The sequence below is a fragment of the Anastrepha ludens genome, chromosome 4 (genome assembly GCF_028408465.1).
Source record: "Anastrepha ludens isolate Willacy chromosome 4, idAnaLude1.1, whole genome shotgun sequence".
Classification (NCBI taxonomy): Eukaryota; Metazoa; Arthropoda; class Insecta; order Diptera; family Tephritidae; genus Anastrepha; species Anastrepha ludens.
The window spans coordinates 83147176-83161803 of record NC_071500.1 but is presented as its reverse complement, the minus strand read 5'-3'; positions in this window follow the sequence as shown (position 1 = coordinate 83161803).

Genomic DNA, 14628 nt, shown 5'->3' with positions numbered 1-14628 from the left:
AAGTAGGTAAAGGAAAAAGTTAGACAGCGAACAAATTTTCGGAAAACATTAGAGTCTAGAAAATTTGAAAGCCGCCAATAACGTTTTGCTTAAGTTTCAATTGGGGGCATGGAGTGGTTTTGAATAAGAATTCGTATACGGTTTTGTGTGAATATTTTTAATATTTTAAAATTGAAGAAGGTCATTTGGCGCTTTCTATCATCAAGCTTATATCATAAAGGAAGAAAATCTAATCTTGAAAACTTGAATATTTCCTCAAAAAGATTTTTTTTCAATTTATAGGGAGATTTTGAGATTATTCGTCAAAATCAGAAACGAGAAACGAATATTATTTTATTGGTTGCACAGATTTAAAGAAAAAGAGAGCGACACATTTTAATTTTACTAAAATTTTTTTGCAGGCTACATCGGAAAATTGCTATCAGTTACAATAGAATACACTCGCGAGCAGTAAATTGACGTTGTGTGTAGCGTTTCGCTGGATTGGCCTGTTTTAAATAAAATATATTTCTAAAAGTTGTAGGAAATGCATAAGAAAATTTACAAAAAATATAAGAAAAAATGTGAGCAAGAAATTAAAAAAAAAAATTTCTAAAAATATAAGAAATAATCCGAAGGGGATATTTTAAAAAAGTTACTAAAAATTGCTTAAAATATAAGACAAAAATCCAAAAGGGATATTTTTCAAAAATTACTACAATAAAAATATACGAAAAAAAAAATTTTAGAGAAAGGTTTTTCAAAAATTACCAAAAATTACTAAAAATATAAGTCAAAAATGTAAGAAGCATATCTTTTAAAAATTACCAAAAATTACTAAAAATATAAGTCAAAAATGTAAGAAGCATATCTTTTAAAAATTACCAAAAATTACTTAAAATATAAGAAAAAATCAGAAACGAAGATTTTTCAAAAATTCCCAAAAATTACTAAAAATATAAGCCAAAAATATAAGAAGGATATTTTTCAAAAATTACCAGAAGCTACTAAAAACACGAGAAAACACCTGAGAAGGATATATTTCAAAAATTGCTGAAAATTACTAATACGAAAAAAAATTTGAGAAGGATATTTTTCAAAAATTACCGGAAACTCCTAAAACATAAAAAAAATCTTTAGGAGATATTTTTAAAAAATTACTAAACATTGCTTAAAATATAAGACAAAAATCTAAGAGGGATATTTTTCAAAAATTGCCTAAAATTACGAATACGAAAAAAAATTTCGGAAGGATATTTTTCAAAAATTACCAGAAACTCCTGAAAACGTAAGAAAAGAATCTGAAAGGGATATTTTGTGAAAATTACCCAAAAGTACTAAAATTACAAGAGAAAATCGGAGGGGGATATTTTTCAAAGTATGCCAAAAATTACATGAAATATAAGAAAAAAAATTTGAGAGGTATATTTTTCAAAAATTACCAATAAAAATTTTCCGTATGTTTTGAACAAATTATAATTAAATTAAAATATATTATTGGTTTTAAAACTAAAAAAATTTAATTATTTTTTAAAGTTTTTTTTTCTTAATTTTTGTTTTATCCTCTACGGATTTTATTATATTTCGAAAATTTCTGGGTAACAAATATATTTTAATTCAAAAATATCAATAAAACTCCTTTTAAATAATTTTTTTTTTTTTTTAATTTTTCTCACCAATTTTCAAAATAATTTACTAAAACTTTTTTTGACTACATTATGCTTTCTAACTCCTATAGACTTTATAATGGGTTCCCCACAACTTTTTTAGATATAATTTAAATACGTCCATTGAATAAGAATTAAAAAACAACTTCTGGGTAACAAATTTTCTAAATATAATAAAATCCGTAGAAGATACAAGAAGAATTCATAAAAAAAACTTAAAAAAATAATTTTTTTTACTTCCTTTATTGTTCCACTTGGAAACATAGCGCTTAAACAAAAACTTTAAGTCTTATTCTGTTAACTGCTGGTCCCTTTACGACATCCCACGTTTGGTTAACTGTTTCTAGTTCACGAAGATTAGAACGCCTACAAGTATTTCGTGGACGACCAGGTCATCTGTGTCCTTGTGGGTTCCATTCCAATGTTTTTCTGCTAATGGTTTCCCTGTCCCTTTTGAAATAAATACTAAAGAAACATAAACAAGAAGTATTGAAGATTAATCCAAGACTTTCTTGGTTATAAAAACAACGCAGTGCTGTGCAAGATTCAATCCAATAAAGTGGCTTTGCTAATCTAATGTCTTGAAATACGCTCAATTCGTATTTCAGTACAATGATTGCACCTTCAGTTAGGTCTCCATTATTTGTGTCAAAATAACAAATTCTCGGTATGACAGCCAGTTAAAGTCATCCTTTTTCATTCCATATATGAGACTCATGCAACCAGTAAATATTGTAATTATCTGGATAGTATACGCTACAGATCGCATGCACATTTACATACATATTAGTATGCACACACATATAAACCATATACATCAGTATTTTTTACATATACGCGTACATAGGAGTACCTACGATAGTAAAAAGTTTATGCACGCGATTAACGCCTCTAATTTATGCACATTTTTATTACAATGAATTAACGCAACGCATTACTTACAATGCAGCTTATAATCCAGTAATAAGTAAACAAATTTATGATTACTACCCGCAGAAATTGGAGGGAAATGAAATAAAAACCGCCCATACCCAACTGCAATAAACTCTTTATACATAGATAGGTAATATATCTACATTAGGGTGGTCCGTAAAAAAAGGTGGTGCGTAAAAAAACGAAATGCTGAATACACATAGAATTGTGTTGAATGGAAAAAGAAATTAAATCTTATTCTTTTTATCTGAAGTCGGTTGTTATTTATTAATAACGTAGAGCTCAGTGCCGAAGATTCATAAGAAAGTTTTTGAGAGGTTGCCCGCCAGTTATAGGCGGCATTCTGTTTCAGTAGGCATATGAGTATACTATACAGTTGATTATTTTTGCGGTGGACATATGAATAACATCAAGTCAATTCTACCCAATTGATTTCATTTTTTCCTGCTAAAGCTACAATATATTCAACAAGTTTCGCTTGCCAGATACCTCCTGTTGACTACCAGTGCTTGAACGCCTTTGGGCATATCCACTAATTGAATATCCATCATATCTAGGCATGAATACCAGGTGAGACCACTAAACGGTTTTGGTCTTAGAGTTCAACAGATGCGGTTTCATTTGTTAGTCTGTTTTCTGAAATCCCTAAGAGTCATAGGTACCAAGTATAGCATTACTGGCTTGGCAGACACTGTAAGATGTGAAGGTATTGCTATAGTAGATAGGATGTGAAAATCCGATTAAACTAAACGTAATAACCGCTTGAGGTTATAATAATTGCGCCTGTGAAACCTTCCGCATAGACTATATTGGCGCATATTCAGATTACTAATGTGTTTGCCTGATTGCGCTGGGTAATAAATACCTGAGTGCTTTCTTTCTTCTTTTCTTTATCCATCCACTAACGAATTTTTACTACAATCCGCCAGTCTTCTCGGTTTATAAATCTAATTTCCTGCCAAGGCAGATTTCTTTGGCAATTGAGTCGAAAATTCGTCAGTCTACCCACACAGGGGCTTACCCCTGCACATCTATTTGACACTTCTCTGCTCGTAATTTAATTGCAGGTCGTTCGAAAATAGAAAAGCAAATTTTAATCCTGCATCGAAGATGATGATATGGTAGAGTTGTAGCAATCCAAACTACTGTTGAGAGATTTATATTTCTAAGCTTGTATTGTCGGAAGCTCCTTGGATATCTCGAACAGCGCACTGAGTAATACTCGTAGACATATTCGACCTTATTATTCGAATAAAGTAATGGACGATAATTTTAGTAAAAATTGCATCAAAATGGAGCAATGAAAATGATTCAAGCTATGTAACGTGATTTTAAAAAATGCAAAAAAAGCAATACTTTACATAAAGCGCCGATGATGCTTTTAAGAAAAAAATTCGCTTCTATAAAATTTTTATAAAACGGGCCTGGCTGGTACAAACATACAGACTGGAAATAATTTACAGGAACTCAACATTTTTAACATTTTCGTAATTTTTTTTTTTTTTTTTTTTAATGTTCAGAATACTTTGTCTAATAAAAAACCGGATTCATGTGGATTCATTTCATAGAATTTGAAATAAAAAATGAGAAAACTTTGATAAATTTGCAGACAAATCTTTTATCCGAATTTAAGGCGTTACATACGTACAGAACTTTCAAAAAATCGATTTGCTTTTTCACAGATTATTATTCTTTATAGTTTTAGGCGTATTTCTGTAGAAGTTGATTGGAAAAATTCCCCATAGATACAAAGTAACTGCCCAAAGAGAGTTTGATGCGCACAGGTAGCTGTAATTCGTTTGAGGCAGCTGGCCGTTACTTTCGGAGCCTTTCAGTCTGGAATGGACATCTATAAAACATTATGTGAGTACGTTCAGATAGAAACCGAAACGAAATACAACAAAATAACACTTGGATATACGGGGTACCACTATTGTCTCGTAGAAAATTCGAACCGTCTAAAACACGCACGAATCAAGGCTATGAAAGCAACAAAAGAGGCCAGAACATCTCGTCGACTGGAAAAAATAAACAACAACAATTGCTTACTGATCAGGAAGGCATACAATATAAAGACGGAGATTAGACGTAAGTTAACAAAGTAACGAAATGCACATGAAAGTGTAGACTCATTTTTCTCCAGACTACTTTTTTCGGCACGGTTGGCATGATACCTCGTACAATATCCAATATTTTTTGATGCGGTTTTTTATATAATATGTGCGAAAGTGTTTTCCCAATGTATTTGATTTTTGATATTTTTATTAAAAAATTTATAAAAATAATTAAAGTGAAAAATTACTTTTTTTTTAAATGCCATAAATTGCATTTGCAAATTTTTGAAATTCAAAAATCAGACTTTAACTACAATTTCACTTTACAAGAATTTTTTTACTTTTCACAGATCCAGCAACATTTCAAGGAGAAATGATGCAGACCGCGGAGCAACTTTTTTTCATTGTACTTTGGGTCACGTGATTTTTTGTATACCAATTTTTGTAAAGAAGAATTAAAATAAAGTTTTTTAATTATAAAGTTTAAGTACTAGAAAACAGTGTATAATTTTTTTTTTATATATATTTCTGTTGTTATCCTTTCTAAAACCAGTTTTTCTGCTGGACGTATGTAACCCCTTAAACAAAAAAAAAATGGTTATCCGGTTTATAACCCAATAAAATTTATACTAAACTAGAGTGCCTTTCTCAAGTTGCTAGAAAATTACGTTGATTTTTTATAATTGTTTCCACGCCGGTGTTGCTCAATTTCTCCATATAATTAATTCGCATTTTTTTATTTGGAAAATAGAAAACAAAAGAATTATAAAAAATGACCAGTATTTTCAATCAACTTCAAACTTGCGTTTTGTTACATTAAAATTTCTTTTTCTTCTTTCTTAGCGTTGCAACGCGTCAAAGCCTCCTTCCAAATTCTCTTCCAAAGCGGTCTAACTTGAGCTGTTGCTTCGGAGTTACGTATTCCAAACTTCTTAAGATTACTACATTAAAATTTATGGGCTATAAAATTGCGTAAGTAATTTTTTATTTTAATTCAGAATAGACATTTTGATGAACATTTCTCAAGTTTTTATAATATAAATCTTGTACAATATTTGAAACTAGAATTTATATGGTATTTTTTATAGAATTAACCGTATTTTTATGAAAAGAAAATATTAAATAAAAGGAAATAAATAGTCCAAACTTTGCAAAAAACTTGAGTCACTATATTTTTTCGTGTGTTCTATATTTAATTCAAAGAAGACCAACTCAAACTTTTGAACAGCTTACATGCGGTTTTATGATATATTTTTTACGTTGCATGCTTATGATTTAAAAATTGACCAATTTGGATGCATATCAACCTCGCCTCACCGACGAGGTGCCAAAAAATGGCGAAAGAACTGAAAATATCTGACCGTAGCATCCGCCACATGTTGAAAAATTATCTCAAAGTCAAGTCTTACAAGATCCAAAAGGCGCATGATCTCTCACCAAAACAGCAGCAAGTCAGGCTTGAGAGAGCGAAGGAGTTGCTTCGTTTGGCCGAAAGCGGTCAATTTCCGAACATTGTGTTATCTGACGAGAAAAATGTTAAAATTAAGCAGTTCGTAAACTCCCAAAACAATAGGGTTTATTTCTCCGACCGTTCATGCGAGAATTTCAGTCATCGATTAGCCACCAGGAAGCAGCACCCGCCACAGGTAATGGTTTGGGCCGCTGTAACTGCAGATGGGCGCTCTCCAATCATTTTCATCGAGTCTGGCGTCAAGGTAAATACGAAATATTATCGGGAAAGTATACTGGAAATTGCTTTGAAGCCGCGAGCAGACAAACATTTCGGTGGCAGACCATGGACGTTTCAACAAGACTCGGCACCGTCTCTCAAAGCTCGAGTGAACCAAGAATGTCTAAAAAACAACGATCCGAACTTCACAACGTCTACACAATGGATCTCAAATTCACCAGACGCGAATCCAATGGATTATTCTTTCGGAGCAATTTTGGAGAGCAAGGTCCGAACTAAAAGATTCACGAAGCTCGAGGCGCTGAAAAAAACCATTGCTCGCGAGTGGGCCAAAATACCTGCAAGTTACTTTCGGGCAGCTTGCGATTCGTTTTTGGACCGTCTCAAGGTCATAGTCAAGGCAAAAGATGGTCATATCGAGCAAACGTAAATTGAAAAATAATGTTTAAAACTAAATTTATGGCCTTTTTAATTGTTTACACTTCGGGTGCCGGACCCTGTATATCAATAAAAATCCTTCCAAGCGCACTACTGCGAAAGAGTTACATGCAATTGGAAATATATCAGAAACAGAAATATAATGAGACCACCTAATGAGATCATAACATGAGCTCATATTTTGAGTTTGTACGACAAGATCAATGACATGATCATTTCCCGATAACTTTCAAATCGAAACTCCTAACCCCGTTTGAGCCAATCTTAAAAAACTTCAGTTTCACTGAAAATATCCGCCGTGTATATACAGTTTAGTTTCATCACACACTTAGACGTTCTTTTCTTATTATTATTTTTGTTCTGTTTTCATAACTCTGCATTTGAGCGTGGCAGAAATAGTTTGGCTATAAAATTATCTTAATCTGCATTTGATTGTGTGCATGTTTGTTGAAAGTGTGTGACTGTATATGTGTTATGTTTAATATAAAACCTTTCGCCGAGTTGAAGCCAAATGAAGTTCCCCCTTGCAATACAATTATCTGCCAACTTTGTTTATTCATTGATTACTTGCAATTATCCGTTAGCCAGAAAAAAATGTATATATGTAAACCTACAAACTTACTTTCTTGCCAAGCCTACCTCTTTCCATCGCTATAGTGTAGGCCAAATTTGAAATGCTCCTCAATATTAGTGTGCGCTGCACGTAGCGTGCGACGAAAAATTATTATTTCTTCATAACATAACCTTAGAAAGAAATCACATTAAGCTTACCAACACCCTCTTATCAGCACTATTTACTAACGCAACAGTCACATGGACACAGCCTACAACATATTACGTATTCTACTTATATGTTAATATGTCCGTCAGTAGATACTCTTATTATGGGCCTACTTGTGCGAGTACCACTGCATCTGGGTGTTGCTTCACACTATCCCTGCTCATACCCGCATATCTCCTCTTCTCAGTCGTTATCATTATCATCGTACGTGCATGTATTGGTTAAGTACTAACATCCTCATAAATATTGATCTTTGTGAAATTGTCCGAGCATTGTCCATATTATCGGTCGACCACAATGCTTGCAATTTCAATGCCTCGTTAAATCTTGAGTGGCACGAGCATAAGAAGAGGAGCTGGCCTTTGTGGGGACGACGCCCAAAAAGGGATGGTAAGGCACTGAATAGTAAACGGAATTTTTTTTTTTTGGGTAGTGCCAGCTTCTCAAAAGCTTACTTGAGTGCTAGCGTATAGAGCATATAAAAACGGGAGCTATTAATTATTGACTATAACTTGACACCTTACTTTCTGAGTTTCGGCAAGACTTTAGCAAAAGTATCGTTAGGAAGTGGTTAGGGTATGATATTATTTTAGTTGCGCGTAAGCCGGGTTAGGTAGAGCTTTTTCCCCTTTAAGGTGGCACGATATTTCAACAAATTAAGAATAACCATGCCACTAAAAGCAATAAGGAATAGAAAAAATAACGCGCAGTGGAAAGGTTTTTTAAAGGATAACGATGTGTGATTGCCTACAGAATCATTTCGTGCTGTTGAATGATCAATAAATGGGTAATATTTCCAATTGTAGTGCCACAGGACTGTTGGTTCAAGGCAAACCATAGACAAGGTGTTCAAATTATAGCCGCTCTTGTAAGAACAGGCACTGGAAAAGAAGCTGCTGAATAAATTCTGAGGTGGTGTATTTATATTAAGGGTTTTCCAATAACAGACATTATCTATCACTATCGAGAGATGATTAACGATTTTTTATGGCCGGAATTGGATGGTATTGATCTGTACAACGCTTATTTTCAACAAGGCGGCGATCCGTGCCACACTAGCAACGAAACCATTGCTTTTTTTATTAATATTAAACTTTAAACTGCAGGTTCCTCAATTTATGGAAATCTTCAAAACTCACACCGCAAATAGAAGAAGAAGCTCAGCAAAACACCCGATATCGGTGTAAACATATAAATAACCATACAATCTTTTGGTGTTGAGATCATGAATGCTAACGACTTAAGGAGACATCCATCGGTATGATTAGCAACGTTGTCACACGGCTGGTTTCTCCACAACATCATCCCATTTTTAAAAGTCCAAATGAAGCAGAAAGTACTCAATAGCGACTGAATGTTCTCTGAGAAGTGCTGATTATTCTCACATTAGCTGCTCAAAGTTACTGCTGTAGAATTTCGTGGTAAATCCATTACTTTTGCATCACTTTTTCATGGGTACGTGAAGTCACAGGCTCTGCTGCTCAACTTGGAATCAGACGGAGATTCTCAAAATGGAACGTTTTCCTTTGAGAACTTTTTTTCCCTTCAAAATCTATTTTTTTTCTTTTGATCCAATCTTGAAAAACTAATATCACGTATGACATTCTTAAGGTCGCTTATTCTTGACAAAGTGAAGTCTATGTATCCGTATTCCTCAAATGATTTAAGATACTAAATGGAATAAATTTTATAAGCTAATAAAGCTCGGATTATCGTATTACATACTTAAGAAAAAACAGCTTCTCTCTACCATGGAATTTTCTTTAGACTCTAAGCACGTTTGGAAAATCATTCTGCTCGCTTTGCCGTATTTCATTTGCTCTATGCAACGCCTATTTTTATTTAACATTTGACAAAATTTCCTTATACATTTATACATAAATGGCGCGTACACTCTTTGGGTGTTTGCCCGAGCTCCTCCTCCTCCTATTTGTGGTGCGCGTCTTGATGTTGTTCCACAAATGGAGGGACCTACAGTTTTAAGCCTATTCCGAATGGCAGATATTTTTATGAGGAGCTTTTTCATGGCAGAAATACACTCGGAGGTTTGCCATTGCCTGCCGAAAGGCGACCGCTATTAGAAAAAGTTTTTCTTAATTATGGTGTTTTCACCGAGATTCGAACCGACGTTCTCTCTGTGAATTCCGAATGGTAGTCGCGCACCAACCCATTCGGCTACGGCGGCCGCTTAAATAAACAAAATTTCTTTAGCCATTTTAATTTGTCACAAATTTTTTTTTTAATAAAATATTTTTATAAAAAATAAAAAAAAAATTTTTTAATAAAATCTTTCAAAAATTTAAATTTAAATTTTTTTAATTATTTTTTGCAGAAATCTTTTCTAAAAATTAAAAAAAGAATATGTTTAACTGAAGTCTTTTCAAAAAATTACAAAAAATTTTTTACTCTTTCACAAATTAAAAAAAATTTTTTTCTAAAATCATTCCTAAAACACTTTTTAGAAAATTTGCTTCCCAACTTTTTTTCTATATGTTTTTATTCGTAGTTTTTATTATACATTTTTATTCAAATTTTTTTCATAAAATTTGCTTGTTGAAATTTTTTACTTAAGTTTTGTCAAAATGTTTTTTATTAAAATCTTTACAAAAACGGGTTTTATACAACTTTTTTCCAGAATTTTTTTACTAAAATTTTTGAAAACTCGTCCAAATGCCTAATACATTTTTTTATTAAAGGTCATACTTTTTTGTAAAAATTCTCTGCTAACATCTTGAAATAAATTTAAAATTTTTGGTATTAAAATGATAATTTTTCCATAAAAGTTTTATTAAAAATTTTTAATCTAATATTAACTTAAATTTTTATATTGAGACTTCAGGTTTGTAAACTTTTATTACGGTTTTTTACTAAAAGCTGTTTTGGCAAACACTTTTGATAAACATTTCTTACTACAATTTTTTGTTTAAAAATTTCTACTAAAATTTTTTTATTAAATTTTTTTACCAAAACTTTTTATTAAAATTTTTTACTAAACCTTTTTTATATACTTCTTCTTTGGTAAAATGTTTAATTAAAATATTTGACTTAATTCATTTTCCATATTTGTGTTTTACTAAACATTACCATAGTTTTGCTAAAATGTAAACAATTTTTTTTTTTTTAATTTTTTTCCTTTTTTGCAAAAATCATACCAGGAACTCAATGGTAATTCTACAAACTCGCACTAGCTGGCTCCCGTTTTTTCAAGTTTTAATATGTATTTAATTTGTTTATAACAACAGAGGCTTGCTAAGAATTTTTATTATAAATATTTTGGTTTTGAAAATTTATGTTTGTAACTGCAAAGTGTGTTAAAAAAGGTTTGTTAACTGCAGTAGAACAGGAGTTATGTACTTAGTAAAATGATTATCCAAGCCAAAACACTCTTTTTAATAGAAAGAAATGACAAAATTGGCAAAATTTGGATTGTCTAAAATTTCCAAGAAAAACATTTACAATATTAAGTTATGAAGAAGATTTCAGCCAAATACTGTAAAGTTTGGGCAAGCAGGTGTTCAGTTTCCAAAAAGTGTCCTTGTCTATGTGAATCCATAAAACCTTCACACAGTGTACGAATTGTGTGCCTTAATATAAAATGTTTGTTGGAGTTATTCCTAAATTAGCCGGATTTTGCTGCATAATAGTAGTTACTATGCTTCCATGCGCAATAAGAATTTTCCTTCATAAATCGTTCATGCTTTTTTCAACTAAATTGTTTGCTTGAAGTAAAGTAGAAAAATATGTACCTGCTTTAAAATCTTCTAGCTGCGCTAAACGAGCGATGAATAAAATTTCTTAATAATTACGCAAATAGCTGCTATTCACTTGAGTGTATAAATACAAGAACTTGGCAGTACTGATTTAAGAACTTCCTTTTACCAACTTTTACTCAACCATAATAACTCTTTCTTCGCGGGAGTTCTACGTCCAGCAAAAGACAGAGTTGACTTTGAATTTCGGCGACTGGACACGAAGCATGCACTTACACACGGAGAGTAAACTAAAAGACAGTAAATAGGAAGAAACATAGAAGTACTGGTACAATAAATATAAGCAGCCCGACAGCAGCAACACCAACAGTGCCTTGGGAGCGAAGTACAGTAATTTGCTGTTGAAAATCTTGTGCAGCTTCTTGCAGACTTCTTTATTTTATTTATTCGCATATCTTTTGCTTTTAGTTAAAACTCGTCTGCTTTTGCCAGGCTTTCCGGCCAGTTTAGTGCATCCCAGCCTTGCCTTGTCTGTTCGTTTCGCTAGTCGCTGTCTCGCTTGTCAAAGTCAAAGTCACAACTAAACTAAAGCCCAAATTTGTAAATCTTTTTGTCACACAGCAGATTCTTTTGCAAATGGCAACACAAAATAACATAACAATTTCCTCCCCTTCCTTCCCATCACCAACACAGTGCACTCGCATAGCGTTTTCGGCCAAACCGGAGCCGTTTTGTTTCTTTGCCCATGTAATGGCAAAAAATGTTTGTCATCAGTTGGAAAATTGAATCTTGATTATGTGCTAGGCGAAATTAAGAAAGTTCTACGTTACGAAACGACCACGCAGTCGCCGGAAGGATAAGCAAGCTGTGGAGAACAGCCAGCCAGCCAGCCAGTCAACTAGACCGGGCATGCAAGCAAGTGAAAAAATTGTTTCTACTTTTGCTCTGGCAGTTAGTTTTGCATTGAAATATTTATGCCTTTGTGACCAAAAGTTGGACTCAAGCAAAAGGATTACAATTAATGCTAAAGAAGCCCAAAAGCAAGTTGTGTGCAAGCAGAAGAAGAAGAAGAGAAAGAAGAAGAAGAAGAAGAAGCATAATATCTACTAAGTTGACTACTTTAGAAGTATGCAGACGAGCTTCTAAGTAGCGTTGCAAACAATTAGTTGGTATGTAGGCGTTCCTCTTTTTTGGCTTCGACTGCAGCAAGCAACGGTCCCATTTAGATTTTCATGTTCCACTCTTGTTGTTGTTGTTTGTAGTTTTCCTCTTAATAAATAAAAGACTAGAACTAAAATTAATTTGTATAGTTTGGTTGATGTGCAACAAGCGCAAAATATTTGCTTGGACGGAACACCGAACTTCCGATTGATAAGATATGAGTGCGTGCGGGATTGGAGAGTGCAGAGTATAAATTTGAATCTGCTAAATTTAATTAAATGCTAAATAAGTTAACTCAAATAGTTAAGCCTGTTTGCCAATTAGCAGACGGCATTTGGACTAAGTTCTGTGAATTCTCAGAGCTTTCACTAAATCATTGTTTGTGATAACAATTTTTTTCTCTAAAAAATAGCGCTGAAATAGCTATGCGATTTTCACAGCTAAAACAGTCAATTTGTGTGACTGATTTTCAGTAAAAAAAAACCAAAAACCAGATTAACCAAATCCTTTAATATATAAAATCGGTGAATGGGTCCAAAATTCCACCTATTTTCTTCTTTTTTTTTTTTTTGTCAAAAAGTTTTGAGATATAGCAAAATAACCATTTCGAATTAATGCTGTAAACGTAGTATAACCATTGCAGGCTATAAAAAGGGAGACAAACAGAAACTCAAAACCTATCGCGGTATCAGCCTGCTGAGAACAGTGTCGAAGTTATTCACCAAAATTATTGCTACCGAAATAGCAAAAAAACGGAATAAACTATGAAAAACAAGATTTTCGCCGAAATATTTCTACAATCGGTGCTATTTTTACTTTAATTACCAGCAGTAGCAATTCACGTAGTGATTACGTCTTTACTTATTTCGAGATTGATTTGTTCATAAGCTTTATTTCAAGTTAAACTCAACTGCAAATCGAATCTCTGTATTTCATTACCTCTCTTCGTAACTTCCAACACCAAAACACTCTGACTAACTTCTTGAAGTTCGACTCACCCGACTTCCTAGTAGTAGAGTAGTCGATAAGCACAATTTAAATATCTACTTCAGTTTTGATTTCTAATTTGGCAAAACTCAAATTTGCAGAGTCAAAAAGTTTGCCAAGAGACGAAGCCAGTGGGATGAGTAATATTCAGAGCCAGAGTAATCAACTGAACACAAAGAGTTAGCAGTAGTCGGACGAGAGTCACCAATACACTGATTATCAAATATTTAGCTTCCCAGATCTATGTACGAGTGCAAGCGTTTTGATATCAATCAATCAGGAACAACAAAAAAGAAATGCACTTTCACTGCAATAACAAAAGACAATCAGGATATACAAGCAAAGTTGAATTTCACTTGATACCTCCGACCAACACTTCCAGATTTACCTACCAAAACATGTACCTACATGCAATCAGTCTCACACCAGCACATCAACGGGCAGACCATTCCAGCCATGGCGACGGGCTAAATGAGATTTCTTTGTTCTTCATTTGTTTCAATATGTTTGTCGACAATCATCATCATCAGTAACATCACCAATGACAGCCAGCAGGCAGGAAGCAACAAACAACAGTCCAACAGTCCTACAACCAAGAGTCAGTAGACTTGAATGAATTGTTTTCTAGCTTGGTCGCTAGATGGATGGATGAGCGAATGGTTGGTTGGTTGGATGGCTGGATAGATGGCTAGGCGTTGGATGCCAATGGACCAGCAACAATAATGGATTTCTAATGGCCAAACAATTGCCGAACGAATCAACAAACAAACTGACGTTTGACTGCAAAAGCAGCTGAAATGTTGAGGAAATATAATTAAAAAAAAAACCAAATAAAACAGATTGTGTAAGCGAGATAAAAGAAGAAAGTTACCGACATAAAGAGTGAAAGAGAGAGGGAGAGAGAAACAAAGCAGGAGAAGGAGGGAGAGAGTGAGGGCTCACAGCAAAAGTAGCCGAGCAATGTGGGTGCTATTGCAATAAAACGGCGCGGCGAATCGCTTTACCTATGTAAAATTTCACCAACACAGCAGGTTTCGCCTGCTTTTTGGCGAAGATACCAGAATTCCTGTTGATCAAATTTATGCGCACACCATGCGTCTTACCCACACATATGTAAAAGATGTAAAATCTCAAATTAAAAACACGCAGTTGACAAGCAGCAAGCAAAATCAAAACCAAATTCAAATTCAAAATCACAGTTAAACACAAAATCAAAGTCAATGTGAAA